This window comes from Symsagittifera roscoffensis, chromosome 9 (genome assembly GCF_963678635.1).
Source record: "Symsagittifera roscoffensis chromosome 9, txSymRosc1.1, whole genome shotgun sequence".
NCBI lineage: Eukaryota > Metazoa > Xenacoelomorpha > Acoela > Convolutidae > Symsagittifera > Symsagittifera roscoffensis.
The window spans coordinates 8,920,035-8,941,099 of NC_087070.1; the positions used below are offsets into that span (position 1 = coordinate 8,920,035).

The window sequence follows — 21,065 nt, forward strand, 5'->3', positions numbered from 1 at the left end:
TTAAAACAGGCGATCTCGTGTGGGTGATTGAGTCCGATAGTCCGCGTGGGTACTACCCTCTCGCCCGAATCGTCAAGCTAAACTACGGACAGGACGGTTGCGCCCGATCCGCCCTTGTCAGGACCGCAACCCGTGAAGTCACGCGGCCGACCGTTAAGCTCGCTCCGGTTCTTCCTTCTTCAGGGGGGGAGGATGTTGCAATGCAAATGTAGAGTATAGAATGTAGAGTATAGATGCATATAAAACAATAGTATAAATGCATAAAACTGAACCAAAATGTAACAACAATAAGCACAGTTGGCCGAGTGGCCTAAGCTAACGCCGATTATATAGGTTAACAGTTGACGTAGGTTCGAGTCCCCCACCTGCCCATGTATTAATATACTAAAAACGGGGGTTAACTCCTATTTTAACTGTTTTTTGGTTCTAATTCGGTTCAGCCTTGATTAAGGTTGACCGCCAAAAAGAGCAATTTGTCTCAAGGACATTACCGACCGGTCCTTGTGGCTAGCTTGCGCCGATTTGTACCAAAAACGCTCAGATGCTAAAAAAGTTATATGATGTTTTTGATCGATAGAGAATGCCGAAATTTATCTATTTGCCTGAGTTATTTACCGAAAAATATCTCTTATTAATTTAACGAATTTTGATCAGTTTTGGAGATTAGCGAGCATATAGGCCGTTGTTTTCCACCGAGCTAGAATCATGGGAGCCGTCTCCCTCAGATTCTTCTCAGAGACCGCATCCGCCAAGGGGCTATTCAACTCTTCTACCTCCCTTTTCCTCTTTCGAGACCTTACACTTTTGCTTGGGGGCGTCGTCACCACCATCACTGATTCGACCTCTTTGTCCCGGTCCAGCCCTTCCGACGTTTGCCTCCCCCTTATCGAGCTTTAAAGATATTAATATCTTTAATCATATTACTAGTCTTAACCTTATCCTCCCTTTAAATCTTAATAATTTTATCGTCAGTTTTTTTGTTTCAGAGTAGAGCTGTCTTTACATTCATCATCTTTGGTCTTCTGCTCCGTTTCCCTCAGCTTGATCATCTTGCTCAACAACTCTTTTCTCGCCTTTTCGTCCAGTCCGGTGCCCATCAAAACTGGTTCCCCGAACTTCACCACCGTGTCCCATAACTCTTCGAAACTCTCCAGCGTATAGCTTCGGTTTTCGCTCTCTGGTTAAACTCGCTCAAGAATTCTCGCCACGCCCTCTCGTCCAGAGTATTCAGGAACATCCATTTACTGCCCTCGAAGGTATTCTTCTTACTTTCTTTGGCACTCAAGAGGATCATTCCCTTATTGGAGGTTTCGCTGGTCAAGAGTAGTTCCAGGTCTTTCCGAGGGGGTCCCAGGGGTGGCGTGGCCGTGTTTGCCCAATCGTCCCCACCCAAGTCTTGCAGCAACTCATGCGTATTGAGGTCTCTTTCAGCTGGAGCTTGGTCTGGTTTGTTTCCCACCTCCATTTCTTCTCCCGCCTCACTGAGAGTTTCATCCATACTCTCTCCTTCCTCTGACTCAGCCCGCCCTCTCTCAAGTGCGTCTTTGAACCTATCCTCAACGGGGTTGTTTCTTCTATCTCCAGGGGTGTCTACTGACAAAGGTGAGGGGGTTGCCGGGTCCATCTTCTTATATTTGCTAAGGGCTACATACAGGGAGCCCGCTGCATCCAGCTCTTTCTCTTCTAGTTTCATCTCCACTTGCTCCACTCCGTAGGGCTCCCGGTATTTCCTCGTGGCGAACTTCATCTAGTCTTTTAGAGCGATATGTCCCTCTTACACAATCATCTTTCATCGTCCCAAACCGGCAGCATGTTCTCCAGATCCGATTGATTGAGCTTTCTCAAGATATCACGAACCTCGAACTTTGGAGGCATTGAACCTCTCATCCTCTTTGCTTGCGTCGTCCATGAATTTATCTTGATCTCACACGTGTGGAAATAAACTGCTGCTGAGTATCCGATAAACAAGGGATCTCAACCATCGGTGAACTCCTTCTGCTGCTTCTCCACCGCGGCTCTTGCGTACAGGGATGGGACCGCCAATGGCTATTCATCCCCAAGGTCATTCTCCTGACCATCGGGAACTCGGGGACGGTGGTGGGTAAAATTTCTCTCTCTAGTATAATTTCTAACTCCCTCTTTACCAGCTCGAAACTCCCTTTCCACGCCGGAATTCTCAAGATCTCTCATTTGTCTGCCGTCAAAGGATTCAAATTCCAGAACTTGGGGTAAATTTCAATGGGACCTTCACGTTTCTCCCCATTCTGCATTGCAATTGTCCCCGAAAACTGAACACTACTAACTCGGGATCCTTGACTTTCACGAAGAGCACCGTGTCGCTCATCCGTGCCCTCAGCTCTTCTTGTCTCTGCGCCAATTCAACGCCGTTCCGTCTAGTACACTTATCAGACTCATGTGCACCACTGAGTTGCGGTATGCCGCCACGAGTGGATCCGGAGGGCTTACGTCATCGCCGGTCCATAGATGCAGGTTACGACCTCGCCAAGCCCCCTGATCACTCCCAACGGATCAGATCTCATGGCCAAACACAGGTCAGTCAATAGAGGGATGCCAACATTCGCCTCCTTCCATTCTTCTCTCGTCTTGGGGTTCCTCTCTTCGCCAATCAGGTATCGATTTTGCATCAAAATATACTCCACCGATGAAACGCCACCAGTTCCCCGTGAGTTAAGAGTACTAGTGTCAGATACCCATCAGTTCGCAGTGTCTCCACACCTCTACTGAACATGTACGCCGGACCCATGTTGAACAAATAACTGGGAGAAACCAAGTACAGAGCCATCAAGAGATTCATGGGCATGTTCAGCAGCTCTTGCACAAACGCCTCAAATATGGTATCCTTCGCAAAGAACACCCTGGCCACGTACCTTTTCTCCCAACAAGGACTCAAGAATATCAAGATCTCGTGATTCGTTCTCGTCTTCAGCTCGCCCTTCGCATGTTCCCTCCAGAATCCTCCAATGGTGACTTCGTTTGCCGCTGTGACGAATCTCCCCACCGTCATCCCCGTGGTCTCTGCCACTTCCAGCTGCCCCTCAAGAAATTCCCATACCTGCTTGATGAGATGTGGAGCATTCTTTCGCGTCTTATCCGTGGCATTCTCAAGCCTTGGGGTCAAGAACGGCCACCGGCCTTTTTCCTGCGTCAGACGGTACCCCATCGATTTCAATTGTTTCTCGGCCTCAGCCACGTTCTTTCTTTCGTTGCTCGGTCCCCTCGCTTTGCTCCTAGAGCTCGTGATCGTCAAGTACATACCTCGGAGCCATAGGCTGGCTGTCAGATGGCTTATTATCGGGTGATTAATCCTTATCTCGGATTGAGCTTTAACTGTTGAGCGATATTCGAAATTTCGAGTAAGAGGACCTCGTCCAATACAATGAGAATGTCTGCTAACTCATAGAACCCCTCAAGGCATGATACCCGTCCGCTCATGCCGCTGCCAACTCCGACTTAAGAAGTCCCATGTGTTTCGGCTCCAGTCCACGATTGGGGGCTGCCATCAACAACCGCCACGCGTTCCCTTCCGCTATGAGGATCAAGATAGCGTATACAAACTGCAAAGCAGGCGGCATGCTCGCGTACCCCGGAGACGTTGTAAACGCCACCTTTGTCTTGGCTCCGAATCGAGAAGTCACATTTTCTTGCACCGCATTCATTGCAGCAAACAATGTCTGGATAGCTTCCCAGATCTTCTTGGGCGTCGGTGCGTCACCTTTCAGATGCTCCAGAAGCTCCGCCGCATCAAGTGGTCATTCATTCCTGCGAATAGCAGCAGGTCTGGTTCGCAAGGCATATTCCGCACCAGGCAGCAAATACACTAGGGTTTCCGGCCAAAACAGCTTCGGAGACATCCCCTCGAAATCTGAGCCCGCCATGATGATTACTCTTGCGGCACCTGGATCCGATCGATCATACACTGCCAATACCTTGGCCAACTGTGAGTTCCCACAGGGTTTTCCGTACCCTGGGTCATCTGCTAACTTTGCATCCTCATAGGCGGCATCTGTGAGTCCCATGTCTTTCGGCTCCAGTAGCTTGTCCACCACTCTCAACCGCGCAGGAGTTGCCACCCTGATTCTGGCTATGCTATTTCTATGCTGGGGGGGGGGCTCCACTATGAGCCCTGGACTCCCCAACAGCTTGAGCGGCCTATAGTTGATCGGTCCCATTTTCAATTTCAGCGGAATCCCAGTCAGATCTGTTGTCTCTATCATCCTCGCTCTTGAGAAGTGTGCCTCGTGGGTTTTTAACCAATCCACACAATGATGCCGACTCAAGTCCTCATACGACACATCCTTAAGTCCCAGGACCTTCCCCAATTCCTGCCTGCACTCCAGGTCCTCCAGATCCAGTTTTTTTATCCTCTCTAGATATCGCGCCCGGCTCGTCTCAGCCGGCCTCTCCATTCGCTTGTTTTCCACCACCACCACCGAGGATACCACCATTTTTTGGGGTGTGGATGACTCTGCCTCTTCGGCCTCCATCGGCGTGGACACCGGTTGTCGCGTCCTGCTGCTCCCTGAGCTGTCTCTCGATTCGACTCTCGCTCCCAAGCGACTGGATAGGGGTCCAGTGGCAAACAAAGGGGGCATAGAGGGTGGACAGAAAGTGCACTTGGCTGTTTCCAGCAGGTCCGACTCTAGCGCATTTATGTGCCTCTGAAGACACCATGCAGCCACTCCAAGCCCTTGGGCCTGTCAAAGTGAATGCCATCCGATGATGCATCTTCCGGGAAAGATCGCTCCATCATGTCTGCCACATCCAACAGCCTAACGGGGAGCACGCTCCTTTGTTGGATTTGTCTAATTATCTCCTTGATGTTTCGCAACTTCTCGTTCAACTCCATTGCGTGCTGGTCGCTCTTCATGTTGTATGGGATAGTGCAAATCGTGAGTATCACGGGATCCAGGTAAATCCTCAACTCCTCAAGAATGCAACTCATTTTCTCGTGCAGTCTTATCACCTTTCTTGATTTCCCTCGAGACACGTCATTGGTTCCCATCATCAGAGTGACCGTTACATCTTTACCATGTGCATGTCCAACATCTCTAATGACGCCAACATCTGAAGTGTTGCGGCTCCAGAAAAGCTCAAGACTCCCACCTGCCAGTGCGACTGGATCCGGGTCAACACTCGTATCAGGCTGTCCCCTATGATTAAGTGGACCGCACCTTCTGGTATTCTCGGCTGTGCGTAATGCTCGGGCCAAGCCGCATCTTGGAAGCAATCCTTTCTCGCTCGTTGTGCCGTGGTCCAATCCAAGCGGTTGTGCCTGTGATACCTACCATCTGTGTTCTTCTTGTAGCTCGCGATTATGACACTCCTGACTGGGTGATCCCTCCAGCTGGACGAATCTTGTCGTGTCGAATCATCACGGTTTCTCAACTGTAACCTATCTTGCAGCTCCTTAAGACGCGATGAGCTCCCACTGATTTGGCTACTACCAGGGCTTGAACTCGGGGTATATCCCGGCAATGTGACCTCCATCAATGGCCTTATTGGTTGTGCCTCTAAACCGCGCACGGAGGACACCGGCTCGGTTATTATCCACACTTCCAGTCCCTCGTTCATGTGTTCTTGAGCTGCTCGGTCCAAGTTGAATCGTCCGCTGGACCTAGGAACTTCATCTACCTCCATCCGCGACTCTGGCCTTGATCCTGCGTTTGCTTGTCCTGTATTGCTTGTCCTGTAGTCCTCGTTCCCTTCTCTTTCAGCCTCGCAAACTCTCGTTGTCGCCTCTGAATCTTCTCTATCTCCAATTTCAGCGGCTCACAGTTTGCCTCGTTTTCGCGTGCCTTCTGCTCTTATTGGTACTCTGCCCTAATCATGCTGAGATCACGCTTCGCCTGATCTCTCTAAAGGATCGCCTGATCTCTTTCCAGGTTCGCCTGGTCCCTATCGAGTTTCGCACAATCCCGGTCAAGATTCTCTCTGTCTCTTTCCCTCTGTGCTCTTTCCAATTCTTTTTCAAGTTGCTGAGGTCCGGGTATGCCTCCTCCGTCTGCTGGGGCCGTATCATAGACAGGGGCCTGCTCGTGGATTGGGCTGCGGATCCAACCGGCGGTCTCGTAGGAAGTGGGAATTCTCCCGCACCATATTCTGTAGTGTTGTTTCCTTGCCAGGTCCCTTCACGCCTCCATCTACGTTCCAGGATAGCCACCTAGTTTGCTCCTGGTTGTATATCCCTTCCGTGGTGTAGCCGACCATCAACACTGCTTCCGTCGCTGACTCCCTACGTTCACCCTGCGCTTCTAGCTGTAGGATAGCATTCAACATCACCGTGAACCTCTCATCGACTTGGGTGTAATCGAGATCCCTCAAGCGCTTATACAGTTTGTCAAGTGTGGGCCTCTTGAGCGCTGCTGGCATAGACTTCCAGAAACGATCAGCCATTGTCACTATCTTCAAATTGATCTAGGGTATTAACCGACTTGATAACACTGTACCAGTTAAACTTGAGAACACCGTACCAGTTAAACTTGAGAATATCGTCTGAGACCGCTGATAGAGTACTTGCTCTAGATATCTTTCTCTTCGTTGAGTGTGTGTTGCTTGGGTGTCAGTTCAATTTGAGAAATCAATCTGAAAATAAAATCCATTTTTAGACTAAAATGTTCTGTTCCTAACCTAAGACCCCCTCATTATTGTGCTTAAAACATTATCCCTCCATGTTCTTCACTAAAATAATTCAATTGGAAACTTTAAGAGCATGCAGATTCATATCTTGTTTTAGCACCGTCAACTCTCTAAAATTTTTAATTGTCATGCCAAAATCCATCTACCTGCTTCGCGCCCTCCTGTGCCTAACTCGATACTTCCATGTACCTAACTCAAGACCTCCATTGTGCGTCCGAGACTCAGGCGATACTCAAGTAGTTTTTCTTGTGTAGGTGTACCGTTATCTCCGTTTCTGCAAGCCCCTGTTTGGGTCATAGACCAGCATCGAGACCTCCATTATCCCTTTTTCGACCATGAAGTCTCTCAGCATCGTTGATGCCAACATCAACTGCTCAGGATTTATCGTGTTCCTTTCATTGATCCTCGTTACCAGAAAGCACAGGTTTTTAACCGAAACCTGTGAAACTGATGGGGGAAGCGCAGCCATTCCTCCCAACCCCAGTCTCTGCCTAAATAGAAACTCCAAGCTCTGATATTTTCTCTTGAAGTCGGCCTCTAGTCTCGATTTGAAGCTCATTATTATTACAAATTACAAATTTACAAAAACTTATTACAAATTTCAAATTACAAATTACAACTTAATACAAAATTATTCAAAGTCATTACACTGACAAAACACCAGCACGACAATCTCACCATAGATTTCAATACATCAACTCAAAATACACATCACCGTTTTTTCCTAACTTCATCTGATGTATTAAAGACACTAACCTACAAGGCATCTTCCGAAACTATGATCCCATCACTCAGATGTATATCTTCTGCCCACTAAACAACATCCTAAACGTAGACGAAACCGGCCCACTAATTGTCCCTCATGAAATCCTTCAGCCCGTCGAAGTCCCCATTCTAGAATTCATATATAACACTCGCTACAATCACAAATTATATAATCTAATACAAAACTCACCGTATGAACAATCACCTCACACTGAAGAACGTAACGTCATTAAAGCACTTGAATTACTTTGGCCACTTTTGCAAACTAAACACATCATTCGTTTGTTAGCTAAACTACTAACCTCATCTGATATCACCCATGATGTTTTTCCCCATGGCTTCTTCACCGACGATTAAGGTAGAATGAATTCAATACTTAACTAATAAACTCAAACAACACTAACCATTATCATAGGATGTTTTCTCTTTTGCTTTTTAGGCAAAATCATCAATCATCTACAAACAAAAAGCAAAACAAAAAACAGAATCTCTTTTTCAAATCATTAATTATTATTAACATCTCCAATAATTAAAGCAATAAAATTATCCTGTACAAAACAGTAAATTAATATAATTTTTCCCCCAAAGTAAAAAATATTCTTAAATTGAAAATAACTTAATCATTTCAAACCCCAAATCAAGCAGTAAAATCTAAAATTATATATAAGTAGTAAATAAGTAGTAAATTAAAAAAAAATGTTCATATTTTGCAGAAACAGTACTAAGCTTTTCAATGATGCTTCTTCATTTGCTCTCGCCCAATTATTCTATCCAAATTCGCCTACAAAGAATTGTTTAAAATAATTAATTTGAGTTTCAATTTTGACTGATAACAACTTTAACAAATTTAACACGTCTCAAACTTTCCTTTAGCCCGGTTGGAAAGGAATTATATAATAATCCAAACTAACCAACGCAAGCTTACTAAATATCATAAACCACAACCTAACAGCATGACTAATCAAAGAATACCCACGGTACCCAAACTGAAAAACACCAGCTTAGAACCGGATAAAATATTCTTTTAAAGACTACTTTTAAGTCTGAATACGAAAGAACCAAAAACACCAAAAATTCGAAATACAAACCCAAAACAAACAATTTGATTTTTAAAGAAAAAATAAGAGAACAAAAGAAAAAACTAGTAATAAAAAATGACATGAAAAAGTTGAACTAACACAGGACCCTGCAAAAAGAGAGCACGAAATTATACCCTCACTTCTGGCCTAACCCACCAGAAGAGGACCTCCTGAGCATGCTCTATAGTCGGCCTCACCCACCGTGCTACATCCACGCTTTGTGACGCCCACGACACTTTTTTTGACGAGAGTTACTCAAGTGTGAGTAGCTCTTAAAAACAACCGAACTAAAAAACAACGATTTTGCGACAAAAACTAATACAATGATCATAACTAAAAAACAAGATTAACAAAGATTTATATGTGTAAATGATATAATGCAGTATATAGATTATAAACAGCTTAAAGACGAGCAGCAAGAAACTTGACAACCCAATCACACTCCAACTACGGAATGGCAAAACCCAACTGACATGCTGCCTTCAGTCACTATACTCAATAGATTTAGAGTACGACTTGGCATCGCAGAAAAGGAAAACCATTGCAACAGAACAGTGGCCATCTCGATGTTCAAATATGCGTATAGATCCAATTCACCAGGCATTGCATCCAAGATCAAGCTTCACGCTATTCCCAAACAAAATCGAAACACAGTTTTCCACCAAACAAGACCAAACGATCATAACGAACCATTTGGAAATCAGATTGACTTCCAGAAACAACAGCAACAGTTGGCGGTCATAGACGTTGTCGAATGACAGACTGATATTGACAATTTCATCTTCCTGGAGCAGACGGACAAGACGTCCTTCTCCAAGAATGAAACAGAAATGATGCTCGAGAAATACAAAATAAACATCATCCATCCTTCATTATAAATGATAGAAAAAGAACAAAAAACCAAAATTCTCTAAACCCCGGATGGGTGGAACCAGATCTAAACTAGTATTTATCATTGGTTATTATAATTATTTTATATCTTTATAAAATTTTTAATACTAACCAACCATACTCCATAGAACTAACAACCTATTTATTTGTAAAGTTTGAAACTACTTGTAGTTTCAACACCAGATCAATTTGAATTAAATTTAGAAAATAGTTATTCTGATATTGGAACTAACTCGCGCAAACCGGTGTACACTAGATCTATTGAGACTAGGAGATCTAAGAGTAAGATTAGGATCAGTATTAGACTAAGAAGTTGCACGAATCTAACCGGCCGAAAATAAGATAGCGTGACGAGCAGACGGTGTACCTTATCTGAAATTACTCTATGAGTACAGTAACCTACACATAACTCATTATCATACAATTTTCATATATGAAAAAATGCTGATCATACCCTTTCATGAGTGAGTGTATGAGAATAGCAAAATGAGAGTTTTTTCCATTCTATGAAAAAGTATGATAAGCATTTTTCCATGATTGAAATTACAACAAATTTTTGGTTCGAAAATTTGTGTTTCATCCGAAACACTAACCACGGACTTTTTATCATAAAAAACCCAAATTGTACCCGGTAAATACCACGCAGGTAAACTGAATTTGGCGATTTTAGCCATTTTCACATGGAATTATATACCAAAATTGTAAATTTTTGTTTAAGGCTAGATAATTTTGTTGGTTCATAAAAAAGTCCTGTTTTGTTTTACATTTTTTAGCAAATGAAACAAAAAAGTATAATCGTGTAAACAAAAAGACAGTTTTTTGCGGTTTTTGGATTTTTCTGGGTGAACAACTTATACTGGACTAGGTTACAAACACGAAAAACCAAATTTTGCAAGCAAAAATTTTTCGTAAGATTTATAATTGAGCACAAAAGCAAGTTTGCAACCAAAGAAGTCATGAAAAACTTTCTACCTCAAATTTGGGTTTTTGTTTATGAAAAAATGCATATTATACAATTTTTATATACGAAAATTATATGATAAGCTTTTTCCGACCGAAAATAATATTATGTTTTTGATTGTCAAAATGCCCTCTATCATAGATATAATTATTTAAATCTTTTTAAAGTTACCCAGAAGTTTTTGAAAAAAAATTTATGACAAATAGATTATCTTATAAATTTCATATATGAAAACTGTAGGACAAGATTTATCAAAAATTTTTAATCATTTTTTTACTGACCAGAAAGCTTCAAAAGAGGAAAATGGACCAAAAAAGTGCATTAAAATTTTTGAAATACTTTTTAATTTTTGTGTGAATTTTCTATTATAAGCATTTTTCCATAAACATCATTAACGAATTTGTATGATGAGCATTTGTCTTTTATGAACGTCAACCCGGGATATTATTTGCTTATTATTGAACTAGAGCTAACCTAATCATGAGCGGAAAATATATATGGCTATGTTTCAATGTCCTTAACTTTACAAAAAATAGTGAAACATAATTAAAGTTTGATAATTTCAGCAAATAACTTAATTGATTGGAAGAAAAACTATTTTTAAGAATTTTTCACTTTTATGGGATGCGACAAACTTACTGTTTCATGGATAAAAAGGGATTATAACGCCTTTTCATAATATTGTGTTCTAAAATTCGAAATCAATTGATTATAATTGATTAAAAACGGATTCTTTAAGTTTTGATACAATTAAAAAAAACATTTCTTAATCCATTACGAGGTCAAACTGTGCGTTTTGGGAATTGTAAGTGGATTCCGCAGCAAAGACTCTCCCGTTGTTCTTCTTTTGATCTTTCATTTCTTTTGATCGTTCCGAAATTTTTTAAACATGTTTAAAGAATTGTCTCTGGAACCCAGGATCATGAAGACCCAAAATTGTGCGCCTATCCAGTGCACAGTATGGCCTCATAGGGTTGATTATGATCGATTGTTTTCAGCTTAATTCAAAAATATTTTTTGAAAAAAGACAATCCATTTCAACCGTTTTTAATAGCTTATAATCAATTTTTGTTAAATCTTTTATCGACTACTTTCATTTGTGCATATCTATTTTAAGTTTCAGTTAGTTATTGCGTTTCTCACTAAATTTCAGCTTTTTCTTAGTTTTAACCGCGTTTTAATGAAAAGTTACGTATTTTTACTTTTTAGTTGATTTCCCTTGCCCTCCCCCCACCGTTACCTGTTACCCCTACCGTAGTAGCGTATTAGTGGGACGCGGGATTGGGAGCGAAATGGAGGGGAGGTTGCGCTCAGTGGGGGTGGTGAACATGTTGATGAACCAAGAAAGCTGCAAAAATTCGAGTAATTATTTACAAAAAATAACCTGTATTAACGATTAAAACTATCGATTAACGATTAAAAACACATTTCGTTGTGTAAACGTGCCAAGATAACTATCTCCACAAAACTGTAGTTGCAATGAAAATCCATTATTATCGTTTTTTCTCCATGAAATTTCGTTTGTGCATTTTGACACAATTAAACTTAATCTAATTGAATTTTTTTGGTCCAGAAGTTGTGCGTTTTTGTAAATTTTGAGAAGCCCTCAATTAGTTAGACGTGGAATTGCACACATTGTTTGCTTTTCAACCATAAAAAAGCGAATTAAATGGCACTTTGCCATACATGGCGCGTCGAGCCAAACATATTCGAGCCTTTGATAAGTCGAAAAAACTTTTCCACAAGTAAAATCTTCAAGAACTCTTTTTTTTTCTGAATGAGAAAAAAAATGGCTAGAACAAATCTGCTGCATTTTACTGAAAACCTTCCCCTATTTTTCAATGAAACAACAAAACAAATAATTTCATTCAGTTCATTTTTTATGCCTGCGCAAATTAAACAAGATCTTTTGTTGAGACAGGAGTGTATAGCTCTCCTTATGGATAGTGCATAGTTGCGAAATAGACCGTCTCATCGCTCTACCCGCACTCAGTAAAAAGATAAAATAATCGATTATATTACAATTATAATTGTACTTTTATCAAAACTATAATTAATTACAAGCGAAAAATTTAAATGTTTAAGCAAATTGTAATTCTTTATAATGATAACAAATTTTGTGACATTATAACATATTATATTGAATTATAATTAATTATAATTTTTCCTAATTTCTCTTTTAATCTCTTATAAAATCTCATAATTTTTTATAATAGATTATAATACTTTTTTTGGTCAAAAGTCTCTCAAAATGAGATGTCTTGTCACTCTTTGGATCATCTGAACACAAAGTTTTACCACGAAAAAAAAACTTTCATAGAGGTCTCTTCATATTAGATGAAAGAATCCGCAGTAGATGAAACATAACTCTTCTTTATAAATCATAAAACTAAAGCAGTGTGCTGATATTTTAGTGGTTAAAAAGATTTTAAAATATATATCTTGAAACAACTATAATCAAGAAGAAATGAAAAAACGAAAAAGTTTTTGAATTGGAATTAATTTGAAAACTGTTGAAATATTTTTGCCATTTTTCAGATAAATCAACATCTACAAAAAGCATAAAATATAAGCACTTCGTGTGCAAGGTCCAAGACAAAAGGGGCAACCAAAAAGGATTGTAATCGATTAAAACGGTTTTTCCAGCAAAAAAATGAGATAGAAATTCAGATAAAATAATCGATTATATTCGATTAAAATGTGTTTTAAATGATTATATTTGATATCAAAAACAGATATTACAATCAATTGTTATTTTATTAAAATCAATTTTATCTCAATTTTTGTAAGACTGGTAAAAAAAATCATTTTATAATCGTTCTATAATCAACCTAGTTTGCTCCTGGTTGGATATCCCTTCCGTGGTGTAGCCGACCATCAACACTGCTTCCGTCGCTGACTCCCTACGTTCACCCTGCGCTTCTAGCTGTAGGATAGCATTCAACATCACCGTCAACCTCTCATCGACTTGGGTGTAATCGAGATCCCTCAAGCGCTTATACAGTTTGTGGGCCTCTTGAGCGCTGCTGGCATAGATTTCCAGAAACGATCAGCCATTGTCACTATCTTCAAATTGATCTAGGGTATTAACCGACTTGAGAACACTGTACCAGTTAAACTTGAGAACACCGTGCCAGTTAAACTTGAGAATATCGTCTGAGACCGCTGATAGAGAACTTGCTCTAGATATCTTTCTCTTCGTTGAGTGTGTGTTGCTTGGGTGTCAGTTCAATTTGAGAAATCAATCTGAAAATAAAATCCATTTTTAGACTAAAATGTTCTGTTCCTAACCTAAGCCCCCCTCATTATTGTGCTTAAAACATTATACCTCCATGTTCTTCACTAAAATAATTCAATTGGAAACTTTAAGAGCATGCAGATTCATATCCTGTTTTAGCACCGTCAACTCTTTAAAATTTTAATTGTCATGCCAATTGCGTTAAAATTCATCTACCTGCTTCGCGCCCCCCTGTACCGAACTCGAGACCTCCATGTACCTAACTCAAGACCTCCATTGTGCGCCTGAGACTCAGGCGATACTCAAGTAGTTTTTCTTGTGTAATTGTACCGTTATCCCCGTTTCTGCAAAAACAACGTGTAGAATAGCGTATAATTCCCTTGGGTTCAACTTTCCCCTGTTTGGGTCATAGATCCGGCAACGAGACCTGCATTATCCTTCTTTTGACCAAGAAGTCTCTCAGCCTCGTTAGTGCCAACATCACGTGCTCAGGATTTATCGTGTTCCTTTCATCGATCCTTGTTACCAGAAAGCACAGGTTTTTACCCGGAACCTGTGAACCTGATAGGGGAAGCGAAGCCATTCCTCCCAACCCCGGTCTCTGCCTAAGTAGAAACTCCACGTTCTGATATTCTCTCTTGAAGTCGGCCTCTAGTCTCGATTTGAAGCTCATTACTATTACAAATTACAAATTTACAACAACTTATTACAAATTACAACTTATTACAAATTTATTCAAAGTCATTACACTGACAATACACCAGCACGAAAATCTCACCATAGATTTCAATACATCAACTCAAAATACACATCACCGTTTTTTCCTAACTTCATCTATTGTTTTAAAGACACTAACCTACAAGGCATCTTCCGAAATTATGATCCCATCACTCAGATGTATATCTTCTGCCCACTAAACAAACTCCTAAACGTAGACGAATCCGGCCCACTAATTGTACCTCATGAAATCCTTCAGCCCATCGAAGTCCCCATTCTAGAATTCATATATAACACTCGCTACAATCACAAATTATAAAATCTAATACAAAACTCACCGTATGAACAATCACTTCACACTGAAGAACGTAACGTCATTAAAGCACTTGAATTGCTTTGGCCACTTTTGCAAACTAAACACATCATTCGTTTGTTAGCTAAACTACTAACCTCATCTGATATCACCCACAATGTTTTTTCGCATGGCTTCTTCACCGACGATTAAGGTAATATGAATTCAATACTTAACTAATAAACTCAAACAGCACTAACCATTATCATACGATGTTTTCTCTTTTGCTTTATAGGCACAATCATCAATCATCTACAAAACAAAAATCAAAATTAAAAACAGAAACTCTTTTTCAAATCATTAATTATTATTAACCTATCCAATAATTAAAGCAATAAAATTATCCTGTACAAAACAGTAAATTAATATAAGTGTTTTCCCCAAAGTAGTAAATATTCATAAATTGAAAATAACTTATTATTTTTAAACCTCAAATCAAGCAGTAAAAACTATAAGTAGCTTCTTCAAAGACGCTTCTTCATTTGCTCTCGCCCAAATATTCTATCCAAATTTGCCTACAAAGAATTCTTTGAAATGATGAATTTGAGTTTCAATTTTGACTGATAACATTTTTAACAAAATTAACACGTTTCAAATTTTCCTTTAACCTGGTTGGAAAGGAATTATATAATAATCCAAACTAACCAACGCAAGCTTACTAAATATCATTAACCACAACCTAACAGCATGACTAATCAAAGAAAACCCACGGTACCCAAACTGGAAAAACAAAAGCTTAGAACCGGATAAAATATTGTTTTAAAGACTACTTTTAAGTCTGAATACAAAAGAACCAAAAACACCAAAAATTCGAAAGACAAACCCAAAACAAACAATTTGATTTTTAAAGAAAAAACGAAAATAAGAGAATAAAAGAAAATACTAGTAATAAAAAATGGCATGAAAAGTTGAACTAACACAGGACCCTGCAAAAGGAGAGCACGAAATTATACCCTCGCTTCTGGCCTAACCCACCAGAAGAGGACCTCCTGAGCATGCTCTACAGCCGGCCTCACCCACCGTGCTACATCCACGCTTTGTGACACCCACGACACTACTTTTGACGAGAGTTACTCAAGTGTGAGTAGCTCTTAAAATAAACCGAACTAAATAATAACGCTTTTCCGATAAAAACTAATACAATGATCATAACTAAAAAACAAGATTAACAAAGATTTATATGTGTAAATGATATAATGCAGTATATAGATTATAAACAGCTTAAAGACGAGCAGCAAGAAACTTGAAAACCTAATTGCACTCCAACTACGGGTTGGAAAAACCCACCTGACATGCTGCCTACAGTCACTATACTCAATAATCGTAGAGTACGACTTGGCATCGCAGAAAAGGAAAACCATTGCAACAGAACAATGGCCATCTCGATGTTCAAATATGCGTACAGATCCAAGTCACCAGACATTGCATCCAAGCTCAAGCTTCACACCATTCCCATCAAGATCAAAACACAGTTCTCCGTCAAAAAAGACCAAAAGATCATAACATACCATTTGGAAATCAGATTGATTCCAGAAACAACAGCAACAGTTGGCGGTCATACTCCTTGTCGAATGACAGACTGATATTGACGATTTCATCTTCCTGGAGCAGACGGATAAGACGTCCTTCTCCAAGAACGAAACAGAAATGATGCTCGAGAAATACAAAACAAACATCATCCATCCTTCATTATAAATGATAGAAAAAGAACAAAAACTAATACTCTCTAAACCCCGGATGGGTCGAACCAGATCTAAACTAGTATTTATCATCGGTTATTATGATTAAATTTTTTCTGTATAAAATTTTTAATACTAACCAATCATACTCCATAAAACTAACAACCTATTCATTCGTAAAGTGTTGAAACTAATTGTAGTTTCAACACCAGATCAAGTGGAATTAAATTTAGAAAACAGTTGTTCTGATACTGGAACTAACTCGCGCAAACCGGTGTACACTAGATCTATTGAGACTAAGAGATTTAAGAGTAAGATTAAGATCGGTATTAGACTAAGAAGTTGCACGAATCTATCCGGCCGAAAATAAGATAGCGTGAAGAGCAGACGGTATACCTTATCTGAAATTACTCTATGAGTACAGTAACCTACACATAACTCGTTATCATACATTTTTCATATATGAAAAAATGCTTATCATACCCTTTCATGAGTGAGTATATGAGAATAGCAAAATAAGCGTTTTTTTCTATTCTATGAAAATGTATGATAAGCTTTTTTCCATGATTGAAATTACAAAATATTTTTGGTTCGAAAATTTGTGTTTCATCCGAAACACTAACCTCGGATTTTTTGTCATAAAAAAACCCAAAGTGTACCCGGCAAATACCACGCAGGTAAACTGAATTTGGTGATTTTAGCCATTTTCACATCGAATTATATACCAAATTTGTAACTTTTTGTTTAAGGCTAGATAGTTTTGTTGGTTCATAGAAAAGGCCTGTTTTTTTTACAAATTCATTTTTACTTTATCAAATGAAACAAAAAATTATAATTTTTTGTGGTTTTTGGATTTTCTGGGTGAAAAACTTATCCTGGACTACGTTATAAACACGAAAAGTCAAATTTTGCAAGCAACATTTTTTCGTAAGATTTATATTTGAGCACAAAAGCAAGTTTGCAACCAAAAAAGGCATGAAAAACTTTCTACCTCAAATTTGGGTTTTTGTTTATGAAAAAATGCATATTATACAATTTTTATATACGAAAATTATATGATAAGCTTTTTCCGACCGAAAATAAAATTATGTTTTTGATTGTCAAAATGCCCTCTATCATAGATATAATTATTTAAATCTTTTTAAAGTTACCCAGACACGTTTTTTGTGATTTTTGAAAAAAAAATTACGACAAAATGATTATCTTATAATTTTTATATATGAAAACTGTAGGACAAGAGTTATCAAAAATTTTAAATTATTTTTGTACTGACCAGAAAGCTTCAAAAGAGGAAAATGGACCAAAAATGTGCATTAAAAATTTTGAAAATTTTTTTATTTTTTGTATGAATTTTCTATTATAAGCATTTTTCCATAAACATCATATACAAAACTGAATGATGAGCATTTTTCTTTTATGAACGTCAACCCGGGATATTATTTGCTTATTATTGAACTAGAGCTAACCTAATCATGAGCGAAAAATATATATGGCAATGTTTCAACGTCCTTAATTTTACAAAAAATAGTGAAACATAATAAAAATTTGATAATTTCAGCAAATAATTTAATTGATTGGAAGAAAAAATATTTTAAAGAATTTTTCATTTTTATGGGATTCGACAAACTTACTGTTTCATGGATAAAAAGGGATTATAACGCTTTTTTTCATAATATTGTGTTCTAAAATTCGAAATCAATTGATTATAATTGATTAAAAACGGATTCTTCAAGTTTTGGTACAATTCAAAAAAAGTAATTTTTTAATCCATTAAGAGGTCAAACTGTGCGTTTTTTGGGAAATGTAAGTGGATGCCGCAGCAAAGACTCTCCCGTTGTTCTTCTTTTGTTCTTTCATTTCTTTTGATCGTTCCGAAATTTTTCAAACATGTTTAAAGAATTGTCTCTGGAATTCAGAATCATAAAGACCCAAAATTGTGCGCCTATCCAGTGCAGAGTATGGCCTCAGAAGGTCGATTATGATCGATTGTTTTCAGCTTAACTCAAAAATATTTTTTGAAAAAAAAAACAATCCATTTCAATCGTTTTTAATAGCTTTTATTCAATTTTTTAAAATCTTTTTCCGACTACTTTCATTTGTGCATATCTATTTTAAGTTTCAGTCAGTTATTGCGTTTTCTCACTAAATTTCAGCTTTTTCTTAGTTTCAACCGCGTTTTTATGAAAAGTTACGTATTTTTACTTTTTATTTGATTTCCCTTACCCTCCCCCCCACCGTTACCTGTTACCCCTACCGTAGGGGCGTATTAGTGGGACGCGGGATTGGGAGCGAAGTGGAGGGGAGGTTGCGCTCAGTGGGGGTGGTGAACATGTTGATGAACCAAGAAAGCTGCAAAAATTCGAGTAATTATTTACAAAAAATAACCAGCAGTCATGGACTTGAAGTTAAAAAAATAATGAATTTATATAAAAAAAAATTAATTACCATCAGTTGCAATGGATTACAACAGAATTTTATTTTTGACAACAATCGGTTACTATCGATTATCGATTAATCTCCATAAAAATTCGGAGTGTGCATTTTGACACAATTAAATTTAATCTAATTGATTTTTGTCGGTCCAGAAGTTGTGCGTTTTTGTAAATTTTGAGAAGCCCTCAATTAGTTAGATAAGGAATTGCGTACATTGTTTGCTTTTCAACCATAAAAAAGTATTAATTGGCACTTTGCCATATATGGCGCGTCGAGCCAAACATATTCGAGCCTTTGATAAGTCGAAAAAACTTTTCCACAAGAAAACGCTTCATGAATTTTTTTTTGAATGAGAAAAAAATGGCTTGAACAAATCTCCTGCTTTTTACTGAAAATTTTCCCCTATCTTTTAATGAAACAACAAACTATAATTAATTACAAGCGAAAAAATTAGTTGTTCAAACAATTTGTAATTCATTATAAAGATAACAAATTTTGTGACATTATAACAGATTATATTCAATTATAATCGATCATATTTTTTCCTAATATCTCTTTTAATCTCTTATAATATCTCATAATCTTTTATAATAGATTAAAAAACTGTTTTCGGTCAAAAGTCTTTCAAAATGAGATGTCTTGTCACTCTTTGGTTCATCTGAACACAAAAATTTCATAGATGTCTCTTCATATTAGATGAAAGAATCCGCGGTAGATGAAATATAATTCTTCTTTATAAATCACAAAACTAAAACAGTGTGCTGATATTTTAGTGGTTAAAAAAATTTTGAAATATATATCTTGAAACAACTATAATCAAGAAGAAATGAAAAAAAAAAGTTTTGAATTTGAACTATTTTGAAAATTGTTAAAATATTTTTGCCATTTTTCAGATAAATCAACATCTACAAAAAGCATAAAATATAAATACTTCATGTGCAAGGTCGAAGACAAAAGGGGCAAACAAAAAGGATTGTAATCGATTAAAATGGTTTTTCCAGCAAAATAAATGAGATAGAAATTCGGATAAAAAAATTCGATTAAATTCGATTATAATGTGTTATAATTGATTATATTTGATTTCAAAAAGAGATATTACAATCAATTGTTATTTAATTAAAATCATTTTTATCTCAATTGTTGTAAGACTGGTAAAAAAAATCATTTTATAATCGATTATTAACGCTTGAATCTGGATGCGGGTACTTTCTTCGTTCACACCAATCATTTCTTTCCCGCACCGAGCGCTCATGGATTCTTATCAATTATAATGGATTCCCGAGACAAAAATAATCGATAATAATCTGTTACGGATGTATTATAATGGTTGTGGTAAAAAAAACAGTGAAATGAAGTGTTAAACTGCGATGAATTAGAAAAAGTAGAGACAAAAAATATATAATTTTTTTTTCTGATTTTTTTCTTAAATGTAACATTTTATGAAACATAACACATAGCAACTACACTAAACAGGAAATGAGACAATTTCGAACAAAATTGTAAATTTCATGAATAACCCCTCGGAAAAATCCATTATAATCGATTATAATGGATTTTATTGGGATAAAAAATATTAGAATTATAATCCATTTTAATGGATTATAATCGATTATATTGTCATTTTATAGATGCTGGCCATGTTATGACAATATAACCGATTATGATCCATGGGCGCTCGGTGCGGGTTCATATTCTCAAAAATTAACGACAATAGTAACTCATGCTAAATTTCAATACGCGGCCGTGTATGGAGGAGAAGAAACACCGATACTTGCAAAAAAAATTGTTTTCTGACTAGCAGTTTGGAGCGCAAATATTTCATGATAACAAACTGAAAATGAAAAAATGTACTTATGGTTGAGTTTGTATGGTGCAACATTATTTGAATCATACTTTGTAATTGATTGCTGAAACCCTGAAGTTGGTTTATCATCACGCTGCCAAAAAAAACTAATTATCTCTAGATGAAATTGACAAAGCAAGAGCCTCATTGATACAGTTCTGCGCAAAAAGTAGCGGAGAAAAATTCATCGATAAAGTAGCAATTGGCGATTTCCGGGCAGACACTGGAATATCAGCACTGTAAAAGTTGATGTACATTGTGCAGCTGAGGAAAATAGATGAGATGACTCACAAAATAAAAAAGCTGATCTTCGTTATTTGGAGCCACGGAAGAAATTTATTTATGCGGAGCGAGCAATTTTTCGCAGTACATGGCAAAATTCAATTGAAACCGTTTCCAATTTAGTTGACAGAGAAGTAGCTTTGAAAAACTTGGTGTCCAATGCTCATT

The 21,065-nt window shown here is 38.0% G+C and overlaps 2 protein-coding genes across 2 annotated transcripts in view; both read right to left on the bottom strand.

The window, feature by feature from the left end:
* Positions 1–21,065, bottom strand: part of LOC134854122 (cytochrome c oxidase assembly protein COX15 homolog) — a 248,534-nt gene that overhangs the window by 164,805 nt on the left and 62,664 nt on the right. The gene's annotated exons all lie outside the window — the stretch shown is intronic.
* The window catches only part of LOC134854121 (hypoxia up-regulated protein 1-like), a 506,694-nt gene that overhangs the window by 96,240 nt on the left and 389,389 nt on the right, over positions 1–21,065 (bottom strand). The window lies entirely within an intron of this gene.